The sequence below is a fragment of the Pelecanus crispus genome, chromosome 5, assembly GCF_030463565.1.
Source record: "Pelecanus crispus isolate bPelCri1 chromosome 5, bPelCri1.pri, whole genome shotgun sequence".
Lineage (NCBI taxonomy): Eukaryota > Metazoa > Chordata > Aves > Pelecaniformes > Pelecanidae > Pelecanus > Pelecanus crispus.
In genome coordinates, this window is record NC_134647.1 from 84,216,576 (window position 1) to 84,240,392 (window position 23,817).

Consider the following 23,817-nt stretch of genomic DNA (forward strand, 5'->3'; position numbering starts at 1 on the left):
ACATGACAAAATGGGTTTTTAAGTCAGGAAACAGAACAGTAAAGCAATTTCCTGAGTTATTTAAATGCTTTCATTGGAGAAATGTCATTACATACTTGAATTACACTGGAATATAATTATATAAACACCACAAATAACAATGTTTTACCAAGAAAAACAGAAGTTAAGAGAGGGAAATTATTTCCTGCCATATTTCTTCATTTTAAGATCAGGTTCTGGTTGCTATAAGAAATAAATCAAAAGAAAGGTTCTAAATTTATTTTGGGAGTCCATGCCCTTTACACTTATGCACATACTTATCTTAAAGTCGCCGATATGTGAATAGCTCCATATATTTAGTCCCCTGCGGGTTTAAGACGCAAGCCTTCTTCAGAAGCCCTCACTTGGAACTATTTTGGTGGCCCAAATCAGAATTTTACCTTCAAAATTTAGCATCACTGAGGATGCTTATGAAAAGACTGCTTATGACCAATTAATTCTAATCTTTTCATAGGCAAAGTCAGAGGATGTCTGGGGTTTTTTTCCTTCTCATGTGTTCTTCTTAATTTTGGTATTATATGCGTTACAAATTCATCACAAATATCTGCCTGGTGCGTCTAGCTGAAATGGAAGATTGCAGAACAATATTATCCAAAAACAGACTAAATAAACAATCTGAGAAGTTGTGTTTACTTAAGAATTTGGAAGTTAAGCAGATTTTAATTGCCTGAGAGTGGTCAGATGAGAAAAGCTTTGTAAAATGTATATTGTGGACTGTTTGTTATCACTTAGACATTTTAATGTCAGAGTTGTTATAGTTGAGCACAAATTTACACATATTACTATTCATCTAACCCCACTGATTTGAGGGATTCCCACAAAAATATCTCTGAGTAGAATTTAAGCCTTATCCAGCCCCAAAACACCCATTAATATTTGAAAGCCAGCTGTGGCTCTTCCTACTTGCCTTCTCATCAACCCAAACCCAGACTGAAACCAGGTGTACACGTCATGGGTAAAGGTCACTTTCCTACTCATAGCGACAGCATTTTTCTGGAAGGACTTTAAGCTATATTCTATCACACTGTGAATTAAAAAGGAGGCCTGTAAGGAGATAATTTCCATTTAAATACAGGTACTACTTCATTTATTGTTCCATGAAACAGTATGTTCTGACCAAGCAGCTCACCTCCTCAAAATAATATTTGCCTTAAACTTAGCTTTTGGGAAAGATGAATTGCGAGTAAATGACAAAGAACCTTCACCCCAAATAAATATGGCACAAAACTGAAACAGACCCACTCCTCCCTCCTCCCACAGTCCTTACTGATAACTTCTATATCCAGGGAATGAGTTGGAGACAAGAAAGACTAAATCATAGTGGAATCCTTTTTCTCCCCAGCCCATTGCAAACTCCTGCAACAGTCAGTCATTTAGGCTTTTTTCCAGAGACAGCAAGCATTGTTTCCCACAGTGTTCGGCTGGACTCGTGACTGGTCAGCAGCTTTACAGACGTCCTTGCCTTCCTCTGTGCCTCGGTTTCCCCATTTGCAGAAAGAGGTAATAACAACACCCATCTATTTTAAAGAGATAATGTCTTTGAACAATGCTTGAATGATAATTCTAACTGGTTTATGAAAAGTTGACTATTCGAAATGGACAGCTTATTAAAGCTACTGCAACTGAATAATGTTGGTAAAATGCAATGGATAAGTTATTTGTATCATTGTAAGACAGGCCATAAGGAAATTCACTCTTACCTGTAATATTGAGACTGAAAACAGGCAGCAGCTGTAAAGGTTAAAATATTTAAAATATTTATGAAGTTTTTATCCAAAATTTAACAGTATATTATTTTTAAATCATCAACAATGGTTTAGGGAATTGGTCTTGTTTTATTCATTAGCACAAAGTTACTGGTCAGCAAAAATCTAGTGCTTTTCCAAGCAAGCCATAAGTAAGCTGAACATTCTACTGTTTAGGAATTACTTATTGTTCATTAGATAGATTGTTCTTGCATTTAAGGAGCTCTTTCGGTGCCCCAGTACCATGCCCAACAGCTTTGTGTCTTGCATTCCAATGTCTATCTGAATCTGATGTTTATCTTGCTTCTGAAACCCCTTTTTTGCAAACTTACTGGAAGCTGATAGTGACATTCCATGCATGAAATATCATACCAACTCTATGGAGCTAGTATGTTTTGGTTTCGGAAAATAAAATAGGAAAAAAGTGTCTATTTGAGTTTCAAATTTTTGTTAATACAAAAAGACTTGTTTTTAAAAAGTTACCTTGAGTACTTAAAATGTTGTTAATCCGGAAAAAGTCTTCAAGAGCTTTATTCCTCCTTATACAGACATGAAACACTGACATTAAAAGAAATGAAAAGAAAGTCAAGTTAGGCTACCACAATCCCTCAGGATAGGGAGAATTGCTGTCGAAGATAAATAAACCGAGTACAAGGGGAAGTGAGGTGAAGTATAATACCATTTGGGGAAAAAAAAAATAAGGCAATAATATTCTTTCCCAAGGAATGGCATATACTCTTGGCCATCAATAGAAAGAGCTCTTCCTTCGTAGTACATTTATTTATGTCCCAGTATGAAAGCTACACATGCACAGCAGGGAAGAGGAAAATTTGACGTGGTTCCATTATGAAGAGAATCTATACGTACTACTGGTTCAGATTAAGGTTCTGCCTGGTTTAAAATACAGCCTGTCCTTAAATAAACCAGTCCACGCAATCAATAAATGTTAAATCAAGACAGAATTTTTGGGAACTCAAAATGTGGGCTTTGGAGGTACTTTGTTTAGCACCAACAACATACTTGTTGCTGTAGCACGTCCCAGCTACAATCTGACTCGTGTAAGAGACAACGTGCCCACGTAGGGTCCCTGCGCACAACCTAAGAAAACTCTTCGCCTGTGTGCAGAAGGAGAACCTAAATGATACAGAAAGGCTTGGAAGAAAGAACTTACACACATAATGCACTTTTTATTAATTCTGTACCTTTTTTGTGTCAAGGAATATCCTGTCAGGAGCAGTGAGACCTGGCAAACAAAACCAGTAGAATATTCCAGGCACAGAAGACAGAATTCAAAGTCATCATCGAGGTACAAAGAAACTAAATTAATTTTTGTATTTGAGGGTACTGGAGAATGGAGATTTGGATTCAAAAAGAAAAATATTTCTTCTTCCTGAACAGTCTGTTACAGTAATATGATATGTTTCCATAGTAATAGGATTAGAAGGTACACAATTCTTTATGTTTGGGGACTGTCTTCAGTAAATAGCAGTGGAACACTACAGGATTTTATTATTTAAATTGTTTAATGACAGTGTTTTTCATTTCTAATTCTTCCATGGCCTTGATTAGTCTGTCCATAAGTTCCCCAGAGGTTCTTATGTTAGCCACATTGAGGCAACTGCAAGTGGAACTACATGACAACGGTGTGGGAAAGCCACATAAAGATAGGAAAAAGGTGGTGAAAAATCACATCAGACTCAGGGGGTTAAGGGGAAGTCCCCTCAGAGCATTTGTTCAACTTGCAAGGGCCACAAGGACTCGTGTCCTTGAGCGTTGCAGAGTTGGTTGTAGTAAAGCATATTCACAATTCCAGCTTTTTGGTCAAATTGAAGGTAAGGCTGTAAACATCCAGGCTTCCTGAGGATTTTCTGCAGGAGGAAAGGAGAAGACAGCGAAAGTCACCCCAGCAGTCTGTCTGCATGTGGCTTCATAAGTATATTTCAATCACTTAAAGTCTCCTTAATCTGCTTTTCTTATATATTCACCCCCACCTACCTTCAAGGAATGAACTAGGTTTATTTATTTGTTCAGACTAACACCATTTAGGGCTATAATGTAATCTCTCTTCTCTAGAGGGAACAAGCTCAAGGCTAACAGTCCCTTGTATTTCAGACAAAACAAATGACCCCATATTTGACTTGTCATCAAAATGAGAGGGATTTTTTTCGCCCAAAAAAACCCAACTATTTTTTTCTCTTCCTGCTTTCTTTAGTTCACAGAATGATACATCAGACAGCCAATTCAATGAGACAAAAAGAAAAACAGAAGAATAAAGAGCAAGATAATATTTTTTAATTACTTTTGTACACATTCTGATTTTTGTTAACAGATTCTGATGACCAGAGGTATAATCAGACTATAAAAAAATGGCAGACACATTGTATAGTGAATTAATGTGCTGGCAGATTTGCAAAACTTCCATTTCAGGCAGAGAACCTAAGAAGAATCCTTTTACAAGTGCCTACAGCACATCTTTGTAAACTTCCTCCTCTCAGCTACATTCAGGAATTGCAAAAAGGTAGCATACAGTGTCATGCAAAAATGCCTATACACTTCAGAGATATGGCGTGTAACGTATGTACAAAAAAGGGGTCGTCCCTAGCTGACAATACACATTGCTCATGCTGTTAATAGAAAATAAGGCATTCTCACGAGAGCTAACAACAGAAGAATATGCCCACTTCTCTTTCAACCACGGCAATAGCATTAACATTACCCATGCCGTTTTCAAAAGCTCTTGGCTTCAAGGGATGTCCCTCTCTAGTTGTGGTTACCCAGGTACAGAGGCTGCAGTCTTGTCTTGCTTTTAACATGAACCTTAGGGAAGATGGCAAAACAAGTGCTTCTCTAAGCCCCTTTCAGCCACCCCTTACTCTAAATATCAAGCAGAATATTTTCAGTCAACAGGAACGGCCCACACTGCCGTCTGGCACTATAGTTTACAGCACGTGTCGTTCAGGATTACAGGGTCGTTATTAACTGTGGATGTAACGTGTAGTGTTCTCTAGACGACACAGTTGTTGGAGACAACATTTTGTAGAGATTCACTGTTAGGAGGCAGGTTACATCCATATTACTGAGGAAAAGATGGTGAGGGACTCTACAAGGAGAAGTCCCTATGTCATAAACAATGGAATGGATAGAAAAGCACATAGGAGGTTTCTTATACCAATTCAGTACTCCCTTTAAACCTTTCACTCATTCTAAACATGTTGGTAATTTCATTAATATGTTTGAAGCAAGTCAAAGTACCTGTCTCCACACCCGTACCACTTCCAGAGAAGTGCTGGTTTTTCATTATGACCTTCTCAAGCAAACAGAAATACCCGTAAGAGCGTAACCATGGCGTCACAGGCTGGCCTGAGACCATACCCTTTGAACAGATATAACGACCCACTATCGGCTTTCTGTTAGCTTCATTTTTCCTTTACCTCACATCTGCTTCCTTCACAAAATTCTCTGGCTTGAGCTGGCTGGGCTAGTGTAGGGCACTGTTGGAATCTCATGCTCACCCACTAACGAGGATGCAACAGTTTTAAGAGTAGATTCCATCACATTAGCAAGCTTGAACAAAGTAACTGAATATACTAATTTCAAATACCTACTTTTCTAAAGATGGTCTTACATTATGGCTGTCTTTTCTCGTCCGAACTGCAAAGTTCCTTCTGACCTTCTCTATCCCTGTTTGCCTCTATCTCCAGAACTGCTCCTTTACTATTCAACTGCCTGTTGTTCTGTTTATCCTTCCCTGAGGAAAGAGTTAAAGGAGAAAGGAGGAAAACATCTACAATTAAATTGCTCTTTAAGTTGTTCCTGCCTCTTGGCAACTGCAGGTTGTAATTCAGCGGTTTACAACTCTCCCTCGTCACTTTAGAAAGAATAAATAATATAGGGTCTTACATTCATATTTGCAGTAGAAAAGGAATGCTGGGAGTTACAAATTGCTGCTGAAAAGACAACCACATTCAAGAGGGCAAAGGCTGGAAAGTTAAATATCTCAAAGGGGTCTCTAAGACAAGAAACACTAAAAAAGTATCAAGTCTGTAATGGCTTGAAGAAACTCTTAATTCCAGTACAGTGGGTTTAGAAGCAGCTTGCATGTCTATCTAAGGGCGTAAGTAGAAAGCAAACTTAACTTGTAGAACTGTAAGAACAGATTCAGGACATACCTATAAGGAATTTCTCTCCAGTAAGCATCCTGCAAAACCACCAGCTTGTGACCTACGCAAAGGACTATTTTTGTTAACCTTTTATTAGCCCAAGGTTGTATGAGTCTTTAGCAAACACCTGCCCATAAGTGTATTTTGCACGTCTTACTCTCCTGACAGTCAAACAAAAGTAAAGCAACCCAGCAAACAAACTTGAAAGCAAAACTTGCTTCAGGTCTAGTGACTCAGGAGTCTGATGGGTGAGCGTTGGAATCACCGACTTTCAGACTGGCTGAGGTGGGAAGGCACCTCTGGAGATCGTCTAGTCCAACCCCATGGTCAGAGCAGGGCCAGCTAGAGCAGGTTGTTCAGGGCTGCGTCCAGTCACATTTTGAATATCTCTAAGGACAGAGACTTCACAACCTCTCTGGGGAACCTGTTCCTGTGTTTCATCATCCTTACTGCAAAGAAGTTTTTCCCCTATATTTAAACAGAATTTCCTGTGTTTCAGTTGTGTCCATTGCCTCTTGTTGTATCACTGGGCACCACTGAAAAGAGCCTGTATCCATCTGCTTTACTCCCTCCCGTCAGTGTTTATACACATTGATAAGATCCCCCTCTGAGCCTGCTCTTCTCCAGGGTAAGCAACCCCAGCTGTCTCAGCCTCTCCTCATATGACAGACACTCGAGTCTCTTGATCTTGATGGCCCTTCACTGGACTCACTCCAGTAGGTCCATGTATCTCATCCTGGGGAGCCCAGAATTGGACACAGCAACCAGATGTGTTTTACCAGTGCTGAGTTGAGGGTGACAATCATGGTCCTGGACCTGCTGGCAATGCTCTTGTCCACTGGGACCCCAAGGTCTTCCACTGCAGAGCTGCTTTCCAGCTGCTTGGCCCCCAGCATGTACTGCCGCAGAGCATTACTCCTCCCCAGGTACAGCACTTTGCTTTGCCCTTTGTTGAACTTTAAGAGACTTCTGTCACCCCATTTCTCTCAAGGTCCCTCTGAATGAGAGCACAAACCCCTGGTGCATCCAACACTCCTCCCAGTCTTGTATCAGCTGCAAAGCCACACAGGGAACACTCTCCCCCATTGTCCACAACATTAATGAAGATGTTAAGCAGTAGTGGACTCAGTATTCCTAAAGGCCGGTCTTTCCAGTAAAGACTGAGGCCAAGAAGGCATTGAGTATCTCGGCTTTTCCCACGTCCTTCACCAGACCCCCTGCCCCATTCAGCAGCAGGTCCATATTTTGCTCCCCATTCAGCAGCAGGTCCACATTTTGCTCAAGCATTTAGCTGTTGTGATTTAAAATGTTCCCTCCATCCAGCTCTATCGCAGTAGCATAAAATGGGATGCATGTTCACAGCTTGGAGTCCTACCTTCAGCAGCAGTTTAAGCTATGCCACTGGACTATGAGCTACGTGACACATCCAGTCTGTTGCCTCTGCTCTTCAGGTAGTTACTTCCAGCTGAGAAGCAAGGTGTAAAGGGTTAGCATTCTATCACTGCATCTAAATCTGCCAGAGCTAATCTGTCAGAGCCCTGACTTACGTTTATAAAGTGCCCAGCCGATGAGCATCTCCAATACACAGTAGCTTCTCCCCAAAGGACAGAGGGTGGAATATGGTACCAAACAGGTGCAAAATGTATGCTTCCTGGACCAGAATGAACTGGCAACAGAAAGCAACCAACAAGTGGGAGTCTCGTCTCTTTTTTCCTTTAATACCGTTTTCTCCCTACTCTTTTCACCATTCGCTGCGCAAACATGGAGCAAACTTACATTTTTTATCCAGTGCCTGAGAAGGTTTCAGTACTACAGGACATGCTCTGTGCATGAGAGAGAGGTGAGTGACAGCATGTCACTTACCATGCCACTTAGGATGTGGCATGCTATAAAATGGCAGTAACGTATCACAAAGAAGAGATGTGAGATGACAGTTGCTTCGATGAGAGGCAGGCAGGTTACTCCGAAAATCTACAGTCTTTGCTTGCTTGCTCTCAGTTCCTCCTCACTTTGAACAAATGTTTGTGCCAAATGTAAAATGTTTTAAAAACACTACTTGGAATATATGATTACACAATAACCTTTCAGGATAATTTATCTGGCTTAAATTTTTAGCACAATTGTAAGTACTGTCCAGAGAACACAATCTCCATCTACAATGATACTGTCGGTAGACTCAGAGATCACTACGCAGAGGACAGAGTACACACTCTTGCACAGCTCATCCTGCTGGAAAAAATACAAGAGAAAGCAGGAATTTGCAGTCCTCCTTACCTCCTTGACAGGATCTAACATACAGAGGAGATTTCAGAGAAACAGAGCATGGACTGGTAATTTTCCACCAGTCAGCAGTCACTGGGAATGCATGTTACCCCTGGCTCCCATGTCTTCTCACAGGTGCCTTCTCCTTCCCAGCACAGGAAAGATGTTGCAGAATGGGAGGACCCCTTTCCTGCAGGGAAGAAGGCATGAAGATGGCCTTTGGTAGGGGAAGAGTTTGACCAAAAAAGGTGAAGGCTTTGTTTGGCATGTTCAAATACCTGCTCAAGTCTGGGAGTTTAAACACAATGTCGGTAGAGAGAAACAGCATTGATCGAAAATCCCTTCCTATGTTTAGAACAAGCAAGATGCCCATCTGTCCTGGTTTTAGCTGGGATAGAGTTCATTTTCTTCCCAGTAGCAGGCACAGTGCTGTGGTTTGGATTTAGGATGAGAAGAATGCTGATCACACGCTGATGGTTTAGTTGTTGCTCAGTGCTGCTTATGCCAGTCAAGGGCTTTTCAGCTTCCCATGCTCTGCCAGGGGCACAAGGAGCTGGGAGGGGGCACAGCCAGAAGAGTTGATCCCAACTGCCCCAAGGGCCATTCCATACCATCCGGCGTCATGGGCAGTATGGAAACTGGGGGGGTTGGCCGGGGAGCAGCGATCGCTGCTCGGGGACGGGCTGGGCATCGGTCGGCGGGTGGTGAGCAATTGCATTGGGCATCACTTGCTTTGTGTATTGTTATTATCATTATTATATTGTTATTATTATCATTACTATTTTACTTTATTTCAACTATTAAACTGTTCTTATCTCAGCCCAGGAGTGTTTCTCACTCTCACTCCTCCCATTCTCTCCGCACCCCACCGGGGCAGGGGCAGCGAGCGGCTGCGTGGTGCTGAGCCGCTGCCTGGGGCTGAACCACGACACCATCATAGACAAAGGAGAGTTCAGAATGATTTCTCCGGCTCTAAGGCAAAGATCCAGAGTCAGTGAGGGGAGTACCTTCTACAGCTCACTGATTGCAGATTTTTCAAATCAATTTTCAAAGAAAGATTATGATATAGTTTTTGTATTAAAAAAAAAAAGGCAGAGGAATGTTTTTAGAGTACACAATAACAGAATTTAAATAAGTAATTAAAGAGCAAATACAACCATTTGCACTTCCCATAAACTGATGCTTGATTAGATGCTGACAAAAAGTGAAAAGAAAAAAAATCTCTCGTCAATGAGTTTGGACAGTGAAAACTAAATAAACAGTGTAAATAATGACAAATACACAAGATTAAATTTCTTTTCATTTCTAAATCCCATAAGATGTTATTAGAAACAAAAGTGAAACAATGAAGCCTGAAATAAATGCAGTTTGGTTTTCTGTGGATTTGTATCTCATGATTTAAGCTCTGATTTGAGCTTTTCCTCTGGTATGGGAATTTATAACCTCTCTCACAAAACATGAGCCTCTGCTGTCTTTCCCTCAGTCAAATGCTTATGGGGGTCTTATTTTTGCCATACTACAGAGAACTCAATTATCTTTGATACTTCTGCCCTTCTGTCAAGTTTGGTGACACTGGCCAGCGGGTTCAAAAGTTATTAGACAAGACATTTAGATAGTCACAGACAGACCAAACAAATGCAAAAATATTATTTCTACTAAAAAACAGGCTAAAAAAGTATTTTTACAATAGTCTTCTACCTTTTTGTGTTGAGTTTCACGCACAGGGAAATATGTGACACCTGGATCCTTATAATAAGGAAATCCTCAGGAACAAGTCACATTGCCGTGACTGAGACTAAAGAATTTCAGAAGAAAGAATAACAATACAAGATTTCCTAGCAGCTGAAATGGTTTTGGCAAACACTGACCCTTGCAAATCTTTACAAAGTAACACCAAATGCTATTCGCACTGATGAAAATCAGCTTCGCGCTAAAACAAATGGGAAATGAAGGGAGCAGGCTGGGCTCACAAGATCAAACGAGGACTACCGGGCTCAGCCCAGCGGTATCTAAACTGATCTCCACTTTCAAGACACTGGTAATCTGTCCGATTCACTAACTTATTTTTTTCCACCTATTTAGGTCAGATAGAATAACGTGTAATTTTGGATTAAATGTAAAAGTGCAGATAAGCTGCCCTATTTTTATTTATCCCTCTACACTTTTTGCATCTAGACAACCTGGAAGCACCCAGAGTTTACACTTTGCAAAATAAAGCACTTGAAGTAAGATTTTTGTAATGATTGTCCTGGTTTTTAACACAAAGGTTAGTCTCTTCTTAGAAAAATGGACTACCGTGATATTTAAAGACACAAAGATTGCTTTTGTAACACAGGCAATGTCTTTCTATGTATTCATTGGTGGGGGGGGGAGTGGAGGGGTGGAATCACAAATGAAAAGATTAACCTGAACACTGAGGACACATTTAACATAAGCCTACCTCAGGCTCATCATTACCTGCATGGCATTGCCGACCTTGAAAAGCTCACGTTAACCACAAAAGGTGGCACAGACCTAGGACACGGAACTCACAAAAATTCATTGCCATCCAGACCGCGTTCGTCACTTTGTGATGTAACAGTTATCACATTTCTGCCTTAAAATGACATTTTTGGGTTTGCTCTCCATAATTAATTTATTCAGTAGCCTTCATCAGAACAAATGAACAGAACGTTTGTATGAATTCCAGGAGGCCTTCTATGACAAGAGCAGCTGAGATAAAAATACCGCAGTACCTGACCTCTTATGACAGAGGAAGTCAAAGACGGAAGGGCACCTTCCAGCCCCCGGTTTTGAAGGGAAGTTAGCCCGCGAAACAGCCCACGAGAGGAGGCCCAGCGGAACCATCACGAAGGCGCAGGTGGAGACTCCCACCGTGAGCGGGCAGCACCAGAGGCGCCGGTGCCGTAGCTACGCGGTGCAGGAGCCGGTCGCTGGACCAAGCAGAGCCGGCACGAGGGAAGCAGCCTTCTGACAGGAGCGTCCTCATGCGTTGGAAAACTCTCACAGCTGCCTTCTTCCACAGACTTGTGGCACAGGTCAAGGTCCCTCACTTTTCATTAAGCTGCCTAAGTAAGCACGGGTGCATTTTTAGCAGCAGAATGAATACATTTATAAGTCTCTAACATCACAGAGACAGAAACCTGATGGGTTTGATTATTTTGCAGGTTCAAAGCGATTTCAGTGTTGTGACAGTGGGTACCATTAAAAATCAGTCAGTCAATAAAATTCTTACCGCAAAATCTGTAAAATTTTGTGTACTTAACTCAGGCTTAGGCTCCGCTTGCATTGAATCACTGGAGCGTACAGTGCCTCCGTGGCTTGCACTCCTGAAAACCTACCTTTTAGAGAACAAAACCATTAGCAAGATAAATAGGAAATGCAAAATAAAATAAACATAGATTGCATAGGATGACATAATTTTAATCAGATGAATAAGCAAACTCAGCAAATTCAGGCATAACTTGTCAGTAGCTAACATTTCTCTGCGATCTTCATGCTTCATTTTTCTTGCACTACAACAATTATGACATCTCATTTTTTTTTATTTAAAGGTCATTATTCATGTGCCTTCATTTATAATATGTTGCTTGAATTTATTTCACCCTGGTTAAAATAGAAGGGTATGCTTTCAAAAGACCAGCAAGACTTGCTCTTTGTCTGCTAAAACTCTCCGGTGAGCTGAGTCCGCAGCGGTTTGGGATGTCTGGGATCTGAGGCTGGAGTTAATTCCGCAGTTCAGTGAAAAGCAGAAACATTTGCTAATGCTTTCTCCAGCCTCACTGTGTCAAGGCAACAAAAACATTCTCCCTGGAGGTGGGGGAGGGAAAAGTGATCACATTAAAGATTTTCTTTATCAGTCTTTAAGCTGTGAAATACACAACAAAAAAAATTAAGAGCACTAGAGGACAGAAAAGGCAAAACCGGCCGCGCGCGCAGCGCTCTCCCAGGGTACCTTCATCGCCGGGCTGCCTGAGCTACGCTCTTCTCAGCAGCCTGCAGTCACCCTCAGCTCATGCTGCTCAGGTCTTTCACCAAGAGAGTTTTTCTTTCAGTATTTATGCAGTGCAGCAGGCAACTGCTTGCCTCAGAGACATAAAAGTAAATCCGGATGTGTCTGATCCATGGTGCCACAGCTCTGTTGCCTATGGAAACAAAGGCTCCGTTTCAGGGAGCTCGCCCACCAGTCCCTGCGATGCTAGAGCCAGCCAGCAGCTTCAGCCCCTGTGTTATTTGTAGGTATTTCGCTGATATACATACACACAGCGCACATAAATATAACAAAATATCGTCTCTGTAATACTCCAATGTGATCAAATGAGACAGTTCCCGAGTCTCTCATTAATTGTATGCTACTTCATTTAAACAACATAATCCCCTTTTAAGCAAATTCAGAGTTGAAGTCGAATAAATGTTCAAGCTGTAACCACCAGTTTGTTACTCCACCTTTCACCGTGTAGATTGTTAAGTACTTTGTGGACAGCAGCTTGACAAATCTGTTTCGTGCTTACTCACAAATTTTGCTTTTGAAGATGACCCTGAGCATGGAGCTTTAAGATGCTGCAGAGAACGGATAACGTGCCAGGACCACCCTTGTTAAAGGTTTCCTTTGAAAATCATTTGTGAATATGTTGTAGCTTCCTAAGAGCCATTCATGTGCAGACCTCCACACGTTGTACGGACAACAGGTCAAGTACGACACATTTCAACAGGTCTTGGTGCACTGTGTGTGTTCCAGCCCTTCTCCCAATGAGAACCTGAGGGGATGCAGAGGGAACATGGTCAGATCCAGGACCTGAATGCAAAGCACATGATACCTTGCTCCGCGCACAGTGTAGTAGGGTAAAGCTTCAGCTGTAGACGTCAGCGGCTCCAGTGGGATAAAGAGTAGAGCTCAATGCCTCCGCTTTACTGACATCGTTAAAGAGCATCTCCACAAAATTTATACCTTATGTGACTTTGCTTAAAGACGTCTTGCATGCATCTTCAGATTTCAATTTAAGAAGGCAACTAGCAGCTGAGAGCACCTTATTAAATCTGCTTTTATTTACAATTCACTAATGTTTGTAACTTGCTTATAATTTTTGCATTTTGGCATATGATTATATCACTAGGTATAAAAACGAATCAACAATTCTCAACACCTTCAGCTAAAAGGAGCATCCTTAATTTTACCTTTCTGTGTAAGCATTAGTTCATACACAGTGATAAAGTTTCATACTAAATTGAAAGAAAACAATTTTAACTCATTTAAGCTGGAATATTATTGTCTACTAAGAATCTAGGGCCAAAGAGCCTTGAAAATGTCATCTGTGTAAATGTTCACGTACCTGTGAACAGACAACTTTAGAAGCAGATTTGACAGTGGGGACAAAGAATAGCTTCTCCACTTTGCAGTAGATGACTAAGACCATTTGAATGATTTATTGACAAGCCAATGTACAGAATAAGTACAACAAGGACAGGCTGGACTTCTTGTTACCAGAAAAATTGATTACAAGAATGGCTAGCATATGAATTCATAAATATAAGAGTACTATGGGTAGCTTCACTTTGCAAAAAGTCCCACTTAGAAAGGTATCAATGATCTGAAATTTCCATGACTTTTCTACTCTTTTTGTCTGGGGATTTTTATTTGCTTGGGGTTTCGTTTTGATTTTTTTTTTATAACTGGAAGGATGTTGGAATTCAAACAAGAGCAAACTTTTTTTTTTTTTTATTTTTTTTAAAAATCTTTCTATTGAGCCTGAATTATGCCACAATTACATACAATACAGTTTTGAGTAAATCCAAGACAATAAACTTTAATGTCATAACAACCAGGTTGTGGGCAATTTAGATGCCGGTTCTGTCACCTTTCCTATATAAAGTGGTACTCACATGAGTAATCCCGTTGAAAAGAGAAGGATGACTTGCGCAGCAGGTGCTATTTAAGGGAAGGGTAGCAGGCTGAGGCAGACAAAGCAAGACAATTTAGCTGATAAACCCATTGCTTCCTGGGGAAGGGCAAGGGGAACTTCTGGGTAGCATCTAACCTTATTTCCCAGAGGTACCAACAATTTCCAACTGTGAAAGGCTAAATACTCCAGAAGTTATACGAATGGTCAAAAGCTACACCAGGATCAGCAGCAGCTGCTCAAGATGTCATAGGATCAGCTTTAAGAAATACATGTCAAAACTTCTGCTCCAGCTCTTCTAGCCGAGACGTTTTGAGGCCTTTTCCTTTCAGGGCTATGTCTGCAGCTATGCCATCTTTGGACCTGCCCTCAGCCGGGTTGCTGGTCCGTGTACAACACAGAGACATGCTGCAGTGAAGAAGGGTGAACACGGAATGGTGCGCCAAGGAGAATTCTTCCCTAAAGCCTTGTGCACAGGACTGCTGATTTCTTTGCTTAGCTTGGTATAATTTGGCATACCCTTGCTGCTCCGTGACCCAGCAAGACCTGGGTTCAGCACCAGAATCCAACTGATCTCCAGAGTTGGATATGCTTGACAAAAATGCTCCTTTAATCCTTTTCCATCCTGCATACATAATAAACCAAAACATATTCTGGCCGCCAAGTATTCATGCTGATTAACAGCTGGCAAGGTTTGGGCCTTCTAGCAGATACACTTAGCCAAGCAAGGAAGACTAAAAGTCTGGAGTAAACCCTAGCCTATTTCCTCATAAAATACAGCTCTTAGATTGTTAGTCTACTTAAACTCTTGAGATTTTTCTCACTACGTAGACAATAGAGCAAAAGACAGAATATTGCTTTCTAAAGGGACAAACTATGTCCTATACTTTATCGCAACAACCACAGCTATTCTTAACATTATTTTTCAAATTATGTTCAGGATGCCTGACAGCAATAATGGTGTAATAAATGCATCATCCCATAGACCTAAGAAATGGGAGACAGCAGCCACAAGCAGAGGATAAATGTCAGATGACTTTCAAACAGATGGAAGCACTAAAATTCCACATTACAAACTTAAAAGAGTTAGAAGAAAAGAATTTTAAAAGAAAGTCCAGCACTAGCTTCAAAGCTAAATATTATTCTATGCCATGTTCTTTTTTTTTAATTTCAGCTTTTAACAAGAGGGGGTTGAACAAGAGCAAAAATTCAGGTGCAAAAGCAGGCACATTTGACAAGTTTGGTAATACAGGAATAGAACTTAAAGTATTATATGCGGCTTAAAAGATTAAAAGATAAAAAAATAGAAGTGTTCTTCTCAATTAGAGAAGCCATATGCTCTATGAAATAAATCCTGGTAGTAGGATAGCTTGTAATTACAACCTTATTTTTAAACAGATCCTGTTAATTCTGTTATATTCTTTATTTCTGACTTATTTACTGAAATATTAAGATCACAGAGTTATTACGAAAAAGTGCACTTCACAGTTGAAAGAATATCACAGAAATAATTTTGCTACCTCTCCTCCTACAAACAGGAGATAATAAACACAGCTTTACATGTTAAAGATTATTTTCTTCTCTACGGTGAAGGCTAGGAAAATAAAGCTAAGAAGAGTAGAAAAAAAAACCCCACCCCCACTGCCATAGTGAGTTTGTCTTGCTCAGTACACTGCCTGTACGGGTACGATATTTAACAGTGTCCAAATGAACCTTAGCTTGCAGTACTGCCTACATATTCTAAAACCGGGAGGGTCATGTGGGGCATCTAATCCAAGCACCTGTCTCACCTTAGTCTTAGGACTGCTCTGATTTTTTTTTTTTTTTTTTAAAGTGGGAATGGACTTTTTTTTTTTTTTTGTAACTCTGTTTATCTGAATGGTATAAAGTTTTGACTTATTTTCTTAAAAAATAAATTACCATTCAGTAATATTTACCTGTACTTCTCCCTTTTAAATGGAAATATCTTTGATATAACATTCATCCAGAGACTCCAAAAAGATCACTGCCATCCTTATTACTTCTATTAGGAAAACTCATAATAAGATGTTTTCATGGAAGGAGCTATCAGTCACTTTCACAGAGATGCAGGTATGTTTTTCTAACTATATAATAGGTATCATTTACAAGCATAAATCACAGTTTTTCTAGGTGCCAGACTTCCAACGCAATCAGTCTGCCTGTATAAAACAGGAATCAGCCCATACACGTGTCAGAAACACGATTCACTTGAGAACAAAACTTCTTCCTAAGAAATTTAATGTCACCTAATTAAATTCAAGATAGCAATTTGACGGTATTTTCAGTCCCGTGAGGCCCAGGCCCCCTTGCTTACTAGCCTCTCAGGTTAGGATCCTGAATTTCCCTGGCTCGTTGGTGCTGGCACTTACTGCGTTCACTGCTGCCATCCTACAGGCACGCACGCCGTGCGGGCTCACTTCCCTTCAAGCATTAACGTCAAGCAGCTGAAACAGGCTTATGCCAGTTCTGCGGCTCTGATTGCGAAGCAAAAAGGACAGGAAATCATTATAGTCAAAACATCTCTAAAAAAGGTCACTTTAATACAAAATTACATCAATCACCTTGAAGAAAAAAAGTACATTTCAATTGATGTCACTCACTCATGGGCTAGTACCAGCTTTAGTTTTAAAAAGTTAGGCTAGTTCTGGAGAAAAAGCATTCAAAATTCACTATGTCTCTCAAGAGAGATTTAAGTCTTGTGTGAGAAGGTAAAACCGCACGAGTTGCTTCGTATGATAATCTGAATGGCTGTTTGAAAACTTTTTTCTGAAGTCATTACTGTGAAAGTAGTTTTAATGCAGAATGGGCCAGAGAAGATGACTATGGATAACGCGTTTCTCAGTACTCACCCTGGGCTGGTTACACGCGCCGTAGGATCCAGGCCGTTAGCTCACGTAGGTAGCGTTACACACGTGAAACAAGCCGGAGTCATCACGCCTATCATTCATATACATACACGCTCGCAGAACCATTGAACGCACTAGATGAGATATCTGACTTTGGATAAAACCTCAGGAGCTGATTTTGACATGACCACATTTTAAGAACGTATTTTAGAATTGCAGACAAAGCTTTATACGTCTAAAACTTTTGACTGGGAAAGGCTAACGGAATTTGCGGGTATAAATGAGGTCCCAGCTTTCAGCCATTAATACTTAAGTGCTGAAGTCAATAATTAAACTTCCAGTGATGTCAGTAGCACAGGATCATACCCATAGGTCTCAATTCGGACGACAAACCCACTTTTACCTATATCAGAGTGCGTAAGCATGTGCGTAGGAGCATGCATTAAAATGGAACTGAAGGACTGAACCACACGCTAAGTGATTTCCTGAAGGATGGATGGGCCGTTCGGAGGCAGCGATATTGGCTATGGTGGTATTATGGAACTGGATACTACGTGCACACAAATTCTCTGTTGAAACATTATCTCTTTAATCTTTACATATATCTAATTCACAGACATACAAACACATGGACGAACAATATAACTACATAATTTTACAACACAGGATAAACATCCAATCTCAGCAATTTTGTCCTATGCATCACAATAAGGTCCATACTCTGCAACTTTAAAAATTATCTAGTATCTGCAGGGTATCCGCTAGTGGCATTAGTCAACTGCACAATTTTAATTCCAGTGAAGGTTTTATGAAGGCTAAGGGCTATCCTTGTAAATTCATATGTATGCTGCAATTTTAAAAACAATGCCTCAAGTGTTTTAATTTTGATTTACCTGTAACACATCTGTGTATGGATTTGTAAATAGTATATTCAAGCTGCTTAATTTCAAATCAGCTGGAACACTCTGTTTTGAAGAGGTACAAAATTGAATGTCACTTGATTGTTATTCTGCTTAGGAGAGACTACAAATGAAGGATCAGTGAGGGAGCAGAGAGAAACTCCAGTGAGAAATAGGATGAAAATGGAGCTGAGAATGTGAAGAACAAACAACTGAGTGTGAAAAAGAGAAGCACAGAGGGAGAATAAAAAATTCTCATACACTGGCATTTAAGGGACAAGAAGCTTATGCAGGCCACTGAGCCGTGCCCCCGTCACTCCTTGATGGCTGGCATACTCACACAGCGACGCCCGGGCGCAGCACTTGCTTTGGGAGGAGGCTCACTCAAGAAAAGTTTACATCGAAACAATAGTTCACAAGCTGTAACTAATATCTAAAATACAATTCTGCAGGCTCTGCAGCGCCCCCCACCCCATCCTTCCATATCGTCTGGTCAAGTGCACGCAACCTGACATGCATGAATAAACTGGAGATTTCAGTCCCTTCTTTCCTTTCTCTCTTTCAGTCCTGGTTCCTTCTGGCTTGCAGCCCTCCCCAGAAGAGGCAGGCGAGATGCTAAGCTCACTGCTTTGTGAGCTTGACCTGGTTTTGGCTGGGATAGAGTTCATTTTCTTCCCAGTAGCAGGCACAGCGCTGTGGTTTGGATTTAGGAGGAGAAGAATGCTGATCACACGCTGATGGTTTAGTTGTTGCTCAGCACTGCTCATGCCAGTCAAGGGCTTTTCAGCTTCCCATGCTCTGCCAGGGGCACAAGGAGCTGGGAGGGGGCACAGCCAGGAGAGTTGATCCCAACTGCCCCAAGGGCCATTCCATACCATCCGGCGTCATGGGCAGTATGGGAACTGGGGGGGTTGGCCGGGGAGCAGCGATCGCTGCTCGGGGACGGGCTGGGCATCGGTCGGCGGGTGGGGAGCAATTGCATTGGGCATCACTTGCTTTGGATATTATTATTGTTATTATCATTATAATATTGTTACTATTATCATTACTATTTTCCTTCATTTCAATGATTAAACTGTTCTTATCTCAGCCCAGGAGTGTTTCTCACTCTCACTCCTCCCATTCTCTCCGCACCCCACTGGGGCAGGGGCAGCGAGCGGCTGCGTGGTGCTGAGCCGCTGCCCGGGGCTGGACCCCGGCAGAGCCGAAGCTCATGACCTCCTGGTGCGGATTCTCTCGCGCTGCGCTGGGGCCATTCTCCCTGAAGATGCAGAACCACCCTGAAGAGCCGCAGACCTGCTGCCGTTGCTCCCTGGCCCTAGCGAGGTCATTGCCACCGAACTGCAATGGCGGCGTCTGAACCGCTCGCCTTCCAGTTTTCCGAGCCGTGGTTCCTAAAGGCGACAGCGGTAATTAGTCCGAAATGCTTTATGTGCCATAGAGAAATGTAGGCGAGTATGTCCAGCAGGCAAGGTTTTTTAAAAGTCTCTGCCAAGACTTTGATCACAGAATGAATTGTCTGGAATACTGTGAACTCTTTACTTATTAAAAATGAAACTGGGGTTTTGTATCAATGAAATATATTTTATTGTGTTCTGTCAATGAGACATATGCTATTATATTATCAAGGTACAGATTCAGACTATAAAATGAGCTTTCCATTTCTCTTAATGAGAGACTGTACCAAAAGTAAATTACATGAGTTTTCATCACTATATTCTTAATAAGAATAGGACATTTTGGTTCTTTTTGTTAAAGAGAAAGCTAATATAGTATTTATAAAGTCGCACCGAGCAGTTAAGGACTAATAGTGAATATCCAAAATGCTACAGGATCTTTAGTCAAAAGAGAGCATGGTAGCCTAAAACACAAAGTGTTTTGTCAAGAAAAAAAAAGGCAACAGAAAAAGAGGAGCGTTTAATATTGGAAGAAGGGAAGGGTAAAGATGCGGAAAGACAACTAGCATTTCCAGAAATTAAAATAGGGTGTCTTATTTAAAAAAGAAGATGCCTTCTAGACTTTAGTTTTGTTTTGAGGAGATGAAAGCAGCACACTTGTAACTCTCCAAAGAGACAGCAAATGTAGACATTGAAAAATCACCACAGCATTTAAAAAGAAATGGGATCTTATTTTATAACCATAAAACTATGGACTGCCTCTTTTATTATTTAAGGGGTCTTGCTTTCCTGTTTTATCAAGAAGACTTCAAGGTCAAAACGTCTGTGTGCTTAATGCCACTTTAGATGCCAATGAAAGGAGATTACAAGAAAAATGAGAACCCTGGGGCTTGCCAGGCCTTTCTGGGATAAATGCACCTGGTAAAGGCAAGGTTATATAAATGAAGAGAATCCATCATCTGATATAGTTGTGGGGGATTTATTTACATTTAAAGAAAAAAAAAGAAATTAATAATATAAACCAGCAAAATGTTTGAAGATATTATATATGAAAAGGACAATTTAACAGTGTAATACATGTAATAATAAGTCACAAATTCTGCTTTCAAGTGAGGGGGGAAGCAATTGTTAGGGGAACAGAGGAAGGCATAGTTTGATAGAGAGCTTCAGATGAGGCTAAACCCTTTTCAAATTGGCATAGCCTGTTCCCTAGAAACATAAGGACCTGCTGAAGGTAAACCAAGACTGAAGGGAACTTGGTTGGAATCCAAGAATGTAGGAGAAACTTGCCCACATCTGAAAAACATGAAGTTTATGTCTATTAACATCAGAAAAATATATGGAAGTACACAAACCAAGGAAGTGTTTTGAGGGCACTACTTCAGATGTTTACCATCGAGACAGACGCTGGTGCGCACAGGAGTTTCTCTGCATGGAGTTCCAGCATTCTGTAATAGCTGTGATCAGAAATTTGTCCAGAAAGATACAGCAAGAGTTGCTTCTCTTGCCTTACTGTAGAATGGCCAAATGGATTTTCAAGGTGTCTGCAAGGTCCATTTTCCTCAAGGACAGAAGGAATTTTTTTTCCCCCTATCTCAGTCCTATCACATCATTGGAAACATGGCTTCATGTCTTATTGGTTATTGTCCTATCTTATTATAATCAGAAGCTCAACATGCTGCACAGCCAATTTTTTGTTAGGCATAAATGCTGCATGAAACTCAGCAACTACAGTTCAGTAAAGAGAGTGCAGATGTTAAGCCATTTAATTTCCTTTTCTCAATACCCTGATGGAAGTAAATGAGGGTTTCCTGGGAAGTTCAAGGTCTGGAGGGCATTCTTTCCATCCGTTTAGTATCCTTGGCGTTCAGATTTGCGGCCACATCCCTCTTTGGTGCACAGACCGAACTGATGCTGACATCAGCTAGAGGGAATTACTCCTCTAGAATTTGCACAGATTTCACTGTTAATTGAAAAGATTATGCCTTCGCTTAGAGACTGTGTACTGCTGCAATGGAGGCTATACATTTAGTGAGGCAAAGAAAGGACTGTTTCAGGAAAGGTTTCAGGAAACAGTTTGTACACAGCTTCCAGGAGTAAAAGCTGTCAGGAAAGGGGGAAGAGGAAGGAAGAGCCCTTTACAAGGGGACATAAGTGAGACAGAGAGCAGGGAGAGAGAAAGAGAAGCAGTGCAGAGAGAGGGGCTGGGCAGAAGGTTAAAGGACCTGAGTTTGACTGCGGGTTAAGAGGGACTTTGGCTTTAGAGCTACAAAACCTCCTCTGCCAGGAGAGAACCCCCCACACTGGTGGAAAACGAGGCCTCTGCAAGAACATGCACAAAGAAATGAAACAATGCCAGTTCCTCGTATGCTACTGTGACATTCATCTTCCACTACAGCAATATAGCAGTGCTCTTGTCCACAAAACCTCCCTTGAAATCTGTTGACCTTCGTGCATCTTTCCTGGAGGAAAAAGTGCAGGCAGAGTAGTACCTGCCAGAATATTATCCTCTGGTGTTTGCTGGCTTAACCATGGGACATCAGAAAAGCAGCATCAGCAGCTGCAGGTGTTAAAATACATATTTTAGGAACAGAATGCTACATACAGGCAAGGAAACACCCTTCACTTCCAAAAGGCACCTCGTCATTAGGCAGGGACTCTGGCCCAGTGCTGCAAGCACTTGCTTTGACCCCAGTCTCATTCCCCTCCATTATGCAGCTTGTAGATTGCCCTGTTCTTTACTAATCCCTGGGACTGAGCACCTCACCAACCACAAAAGACAAGAGAGAGGCTCCGCAGCGCCCAGAGGAGCTGATATTCGCCCCGATTGCAGAAGCAGCGTAAGGCCTGTAACCAACTGAAGTTGCACATAAACTGTGCAAGATTCCCAGCTACAATTTTATTTGTTGAAGCTTAGTATGTGCTTTCTTATATAAGGGCTGGAGGATCAAGCTGGTATTTTGATTTCAAAGTGCTCCGGAAATGCGGACCTCCCAGGGCATAAAAGTAGCCAGAGAAGTAAGTGCCAGTGACATGCTGAGATTGAGCCCACCAAAGTCAATGAAAAGACTTTTTTTTTTTAAACCACAGGATTTCGGATCGAACTTTAAATCAAGTTTGCTGATTTAGCCCTGGGGATGCCTGATGTGATTCATTATACACAGGCAGATGCAGAACACGGTTGTTGTACAAGTTTCCGGGATAAGGAGGAAGGTAGTCGCAGCTGAAAGATGCACTCTTACTGTCAGCGCTGGGGATACTAAACCAGCAGAGCCAATGGTTCCCCATCCCATCTATAGCTTGCTTCTGGCTATGTCTTCATTTATATCAACACTCTTGAAGCATTACTAATGTCGCAAGAGGCAGACCTGTCAACTGGAATAAGACTCTTGGCAAATTTGCTCCCACCTACTCTCACTTTCAGGTTCATCAGATAATGGCATTTGTTTCTGTCATTGCCCAACTGTAGACACGAAACATGAGAAAAACACATTGCTATTAATTACAGAGGCAAAATAAGAATATTTAAACAGAAGGAGGTTGGTAAAAGCCACAATACTTTATACGAGCCCACTGTACTCATCTTTTAACTCCAGTCACAGCTGAAGGCAGGTTTTGCAGCGCTTTTGACTTTTGCTTTTGCCACTGGAAAGGCAAAATAATTAACAGAATATGATTTGTGTCCTACCATTATTCCCTCTGCAAAATCAATACTCCCATATATGGATTCAGATAGCATCCAAGGGAGATGCAGGAAGTCCCTCCGGGGACGCTTGACACATGCAGTAATGTTTGCAGGGTCAAGACCTTGTTCTTTTAACATATTCCACCAAGGTTAATGTGCTCTTGTACAAGATCCAGGACAAGGCCTACGAATCACTGGAGTCCTGCTCAAACCCCAGCTGCACAGAAAAGAACATTTAAGGCCATAGATGCACAAACTAGTTATGACTGTATTTTTTTTAGCACAAGAAATATAAATGTTCGGGGTGGGGGGGAGCGGGGGGGTTGTGGTGAAAAGCTCAAGCCCATACACATACCTCCAAGTAATCCGCAAGTACTACATTTTTGAAAAAGCTGGAAGATGTGAACTTACGTTGAATGTTAATGATAAAATATCTGAGATATTTTTAGAGACAAAGCCACTTACTGGAATGTTGATTTCTCTGACACCTTGAGCGTCTGTAAACCTGTTTTGCTGGGGGTGCTTTATCACGGCAGAGACGGTGCTTTCCATTCTTTATAGTTGCCTCCCTATGAAAAACTTAAAGACAAATTAGTCAATTGATTTTAACACCACTGTAATTAGATATTGATTTATTGGCACTCAAGGTTAGTTACAAACCTGATATTCAGAAAATGTCCCTTCCATGCAACTAAATTGAAGCAGGAAGACAGTGAGCTAGAAATAATCCAGATCCCATGACATGGAAACCTATGCTCTAACTCCTTAGTTTAGAGAGCACAAAAATAGAGGGTTTAGATCTTTATTTGGGGGTTAGTATTATTTTGATAGAGACAGACCCTGGATACAGTTTCCTTGGCGGGGGG